Below are 5925 nucleotides of genomic sequence, written 5' to 3' on the forward strand. Positions count from 1 at the left end.
TTGAAGGTCAAATTGTCAATTGAGTTCTGTCGTTTTGGTTAGGAAGCTCTGGAAATCCCTTATTTCGTTGAATGACTTTCTCCTTGCCTGAAGTGTTATGCTAAACTTTGCTGGGCAGTTGATCCTTGGTTGAAGTCCCAACTCCTTTGCCTTACGGAATATTGGGTTCCAATTCTTTCGGTCTTTTAATGTAGAAGCTGCAAAGTCCTGTGTGATCCTGACTGTATGTCCTTGATATTTGAATTGTTCCTTTCTTGCTGCTTGTAGAATTTTCTCCTTCACTTGGTAGCTCTGAATTTTGCAAAGATATTTCTTGGGGTTTTGAGTTTGGGATCCCTTTCGGGAGGGGAACGGTGGATTCTTTCGATGACTATTTTGCCCTCTGAGTCTAGTACTTCTGGGCAGTTTTCCTTGATGATTTCCTGGAAGATATTGTCCAGACTCTTTTCTTCATCATGGGTTTCTGGCAGGCCAATAATTCTTAAATTTTCTCTCCTGGATCTATTTTCCAGGTCAGTTGTTTTTCCAATTAAATATTTTACATTTTCCTCTATCTTTTCATTCTTTAGATTTTGTTTGAGTGATTCTTGCTGCCTCATTGAGTCATTAGTTTCTACTTGCCCAATTCTAATCTTCATCATATTGTTTTCTTCAGTTAACTTTTGCATCCCTTTTTCCATCTGACCAATTTTTCCCTTTAAGGAGCTATTTTCTCCATTTAATTTTTGTACTTCCTTTTCCATTCGACCAGTTTTCCCAGTTAGGTTTTGTGTTTCCTTTTCCATTTGATCAATTGTCCCAATTAGGTTTTGGGTTTCCTTTTCCTTTTGATTAACTCTTCCTTTTAGGGAATTATTTTCTCCGGTTAATTTTTGAACTTCCTTTTCCATTTATTCAATTTTCCTTTTCAAAGTGATGTTCTCATCAGTGAATTCTTTTTTTATAATTTGAATATCATTGGCCAGTTTTTCTTCTATTTCCTTCTTCAGCTGTTCCAGGAAAGCTAGTTGTGCTTGCGAGAAGTTCATAGTCCCTTCTGAAGTTTCAGATGGAAGTACAGTCTCAGCTCTGACCTCTTTGTTGTTTGTGTTTTGGTCTTTATCCCCATGGAAAGATTTTATGGTTTTTTCACTTTTCGTCTGCTTTTTCCGATTCATGATGTTGGCTGAGTGTTGTAGCTTCTGGTTATTTCAGTCAGAAGGTACAGAAATTTCTGTTGAGCTGATGTGTGAAAAAGCTAAAAGCAGGTTTTTGTCTTTTGTTTCCCAGATCAACCCTGGGGTTAGCTTGTTAAGTGTGTGGGAGTAGTGGTCTGGTCACAGGAGATCTCCTCAGCTGAACTGAGGCAAAGGCAAACTCAGGGAATGGTGATCCTAGCTTCCCTATTGGCTTTCCCTTTCCCCTGAAGGGCTGAGTCACGCCTAGATGCTAATGCATGTTTCCACCCCTCCTGTGGCTCCTCTTCAGGTGCTGAGACTTGTCTGGGTCTCAGTGCGAATTTTCTCTGCCCTGAGTTCTCTGTCCTTCTGGTTTGCCTCTGCCACAGTAGGAAGAATCCCCCTTTGCTATTTTCCTAGCCTCTGGTGTTATGAGACTATTTGCCCCCTTCTGCTGTTCCCACTGATCCAGGATTTTTCTGGGGAAATATTTTATGGTTCTTTCATGGTCATCAGGGCGGAGGAGAGAGCATTTACTGATCACTCCTCCATCCTGGCTCCCGGAAGTTCAAGTAGGTGACTTACCGAAGTTTATTCTTCAGGCTGAAGGTTTCAGGAGCTGCTGCACTGATATCTCCATGCCATCAATTCTTAAGAAAAATCTCAATGCAGGAAAAAGCTAGAAAGCATTACTCTAATTTTCACACTTAAGCTTGAAACTCCATGATCATGAAGTTCATCTTCAAACAACAGAACTTCCTTAAAAAATTTAATCTGTTTCCTTAGTTTCAATTTCTCTGTATCTACATGATCTGTTATAGGCACAACATTTATCGTAAGTGCTTCACCAAGCAATGTTCTTTTATAATCTGTTGTATAGGGCCAATCATATGGTTTAATAATCTCTTTGGTGTGTTCATCCTCAGTCCTGCTCTCTTGCCACTCTTCAGCACATGCCACCTTAAAAACCCCCTGGTAGTTGTTTACACACTTTAAAGCATCAGTCTGATTGAACTCAATTCCAAAGCCAGAAACATGTTGGATTCTTAAAACATTGTCGCCAAATATCATTTCAGGAAGAGATGGCTTGTGTAGCTCATCAGCTAATTTCTTCACATCGGCCAACTTCATGATGTGCGTCTTGGCCTCTGGCAGGTTCCCCGCCCGAAGCGGAAGTACCAGTGACTGCTCTGGAAGCCGTGAATCATCATGGCCACGGTGGTGGCATGGAACCAGCTCGAGCGGCTGTGGCCTTCCTTCTCCCCCGCCCCCACCTCCCTCTCCTCCACAAAAAGTTACTTAATCTTAAAACAAACTAAGTTTAAAGGACAAAACATCTAGACAGGAGTAGGAATATTTTTATCTTGGGCTTGCTGAAATGACTGAGGGAGAACAAAAGCCAGGAGCCTCTTCCCTTAAGGATTGAAAAAGTGCTTTAGCACCACCTCCTGTATTGGGTAACTTCCTTTACCCCAAGGGCCCTAGCCTGTTCTTCCCCTTCCCTCCCTCTGACTTATTCCTCACCTCCTTCCTCCCTCCCTTCATTTGCAGCTCTTATAATGGGGAGAATGTCTACACTTTGTGGTTACCCACTCTCTACTTGCCTTCTCTTACCTGCTCTAACACAGAGGAGCATAACTGTTCCACCCTTGTCACAATTATCTGGTAACTTCTAGATTTGAACCAGAGAAGCAGAACTCTCTTTTTTGAACTATCTCAAGAATAAAATCCATTGTCAAAGAAAGGCAATCTATGGATCAGATAACTACATGAGACATCTGGGATTCAGAAAACTGCTGTTTAATGGACATTAAGAATAGGTCCCAGGGAAACAAGGAACTTAATGTTCTTTAAATTGCATTGATATGTATGGTTCATGTTTCAGTTTCCTTGTTTATATTGGTGACATGTAAATCTCCCTTCTTAAAACTTGTCTATTGTGAAACATCTCAGTTTAATCTGTACCTGACAATGTACAAACACAATTTTGTGAATGTTTAAGAAAAACTTTATTGTGTTTTAGCCCTTAAATTTAGCCCTTTGTGGTTTGAACCTAGCCCTGCATGGCTGAGAAACTGAAACATTTCTATGTGCCTTTCTCTATGTTCACTGTGTTGTAATGTTTCCTCTAAATTATCACATTGTATGCTTTTTGGGAGCCCTGTCTGACTATATAAATTCTTGGATTCATCTGTGACATCTCTTGGCCCTGCTTCAGAGTAGACTTCTGAGCTCACGGGAGACCTTGCTCTCTTGCTTTCAAGGGGCCTGAAAAAGATATCATCAGACATAGGCAGCTTTCCTGAGAGTCTGGACCAGACCTGCATACAGAAAAGCTTCCTCTCTACCTGAGTAAATTGCGTACTCATTACTGATGACCTATATCTCTGGTAGCATTATGCTCCCTAGCTTGATCCCCCTTGCACCCTGTTTCTTTTGCTTGTTAAATTGGGCTGCAGTGGCTGCTCATCTCTGGGGATATCCAGCCATATAGAAATAGCAACGGCTTCTCCCATTTGTCCAGTCAACCTGTGAGTCTGACAAAGAATGCTGCTTTATGTGTAGTGATCCTTATTTCAAGAAGCATTTGGGAAAAACCTGAATCCACTTAGATAAGCATTTTTAGAACTTCTCCCATGAGGAAGAGATAAGTTTTCCCATACCGTCCTTGGTTTAAAGGCAAAGCATTTGCCTTGCCTTTGACAAAAAGGAGTAAGTGCTAATGATTTAATATCATTTTTTGATTTTAATAAGGGCCAGAGCCTGAATTAATTAATCAGAAGAACAGGCTGGACCTGACAGCCTATTTGTTCTCTGAAGTAAACTCAAAGAATACTTCTTCCTATGTCAAGAAGATCAAATGAGGCTGACATAGCATTCTTTCTGAGACCCTTAACCCAAGACATGATCATGAACAAGGGACCTTTTCCATGTCTTAATATTCTGTAGACATATACTATTTTATGGCTTATTAATGGTAGAGAAAACACAGATATCCTGGGTCTTATTTTCAATTGAAATTTTGTCAACTCTCTTATATTATTGTATTTGCACCTTTTTCAATTAGGAAAATGCCTTTCTTATGGCACAGTTAAACACACGTAGATGCCATAAATCTGAGCAACACAGACGTCCTTACATTGTCCTAAATAGACTTAAGCCTGGTCTACCTTGTATCAGACAGACAGAAGTTTTCTTTTGGCTCCAATATCATGTATCTTCTGGATTTAAACAAATGAACAATACGAATTTAGCCTATTTGACTCTTTTAACCAAACTTTCAGGTCAATAAATGTAAAACTTCACTTTCACACAACACCACTTTGGCTTTTTCCCAGTGAACCCTGGGTAAAATACCTAGGCTGTTGATACAAAAAATATTTGTCCCTTTAAGAATTGACCACTCCTGATTTTTTTGGGCCAGGATGGCGGAATAGAAAGACACACATATGCTAGCTCCTAACCCACAGCCCATAAAATACCTGTAAAGAAGAACTCTCAACAAATTCTGGAGCAGCAGAAGCCACAGAACAATGGAGTGGAGGAGATTTCTGTTCCAGAGAGACCTGAAAAACAGACACCAAAGGTCTATCATGCACCGGACCTAGTGAGCAGAGCCCACCTCTGCCTTGGCCCTGTGGCACCCGAGGGGAGCAGATCCAAGCAGGCTTCAGAGACAGAATCTCCAGTGGCAGCACAGGTCCTTCCACCCACAGGTGCCAACGGTCAGTGAGAGGGTCTTTTCAGCTCACCAAGAGGGGAGCAGGTTGTTCCCATAACTCAGGTCACCTCGGGAGGCAGCAGCGGAGGTGGCAGCACACATGGGCTCCCAATGCAGGCAGGAGCTTGGATCCATTGTGGAAGGTCTCCTCATAAACCCCCTGAGGGAACTGAACCCTGTGTGGCAGCCCTGCCCCCACCTGAGCATTGGATCTTAATCTCACACTAAATAGAAGCCCCGCCCCTGCCAAAAGCCCTGAGGCTGAGAAGCAGCATTTGAATCTAAGCCCCTAAGGGCTAGCTGGGTAGAACCCCAGGCGAGGTGGGTGTGGAGAGGAAACTCAGAAGTCAAGTAACTGGCTGGGAAAATGCCCAGAAAAGGGGGGGGGGGGGGGAATAAGACCATAGAAGGTTACTTTCTTGGGGAACAGGTGTCTCCCCCCATCTCTTCAGGATGAAGAAGAACAAGGCATACTGCCAAAGGAAGTCAAGGGTCCTCCCTCCAAAGGGGACTTAAACCTGGGTCAGGAAATAGAAGACCTTAAAAAACAAATTAGCAGCTTAGTAAAGGAGAAGCAAAAAAGCACCGAGGAAAATAGCAGCTTTAAAAAGAGGCTGACTCAATTGGAAAAAGAGGTCCAAAAAGCCAACGAGGAGAAGGAGGTTTTAAAAAGCAGAATTAGCCAAATGGAAGAGAAGACTCAAAAGCTCACTGAACAAAATAATTCATTGAAAGAGAGAATTGAGTCCAGGGGGGAAAAATGACTATGAGTTAAACCAAGAAGTTAGTAAACAAAACCAAAAATTAAAAAAATAAAAATAAAAATAAAAGATGAGGTGAAAGAACTCATTGGAAAACCAGCTGACCTGGAAAATAAATCCAGGAGAAATAATTTAAAAATTATTGGGCTACCTGAAAGCCATGATCAGAAAAAGAGCCTAGACACTATCTTCCATGAATTTATCAAGGAAAACTGCCCTGATGTTGTAGAATCAGAGGGCAAAATGGATATTGACAAAATTCATCCATCGCCTCCTGAAAGAAAAC

General features: G+C 41.7%; 1 pseudogene; it reads right to left on the reverse strand.

The window, feature by feature from the left end:
* Positions 1-1807: 1807 nt before the first annotated feature.
* LOC140498560 (TIP41-like protein) lies at positions 1808-2368 on the reverse strand (annotated as a pseudogene).
* Positions 2369-5925: the final 3557 nt, after the last annotated feature.

Source organism: Notamacropus eugenii, chromosome 4 (assembly GCF_028372415.1).
Source record: "Notamacropus eugenii isolate mMacEug1 chromosome 4, mMacEug1.pri_v2, whole genome shotgun sequence".
NCBI classification, from domain to species: domain Eukaryota; kingdom Metazoa; phylum Chordata; class Mammalia; order Diprotodontia; family Macropodidae; genus Notamacropus; species Notamacropus eugenii.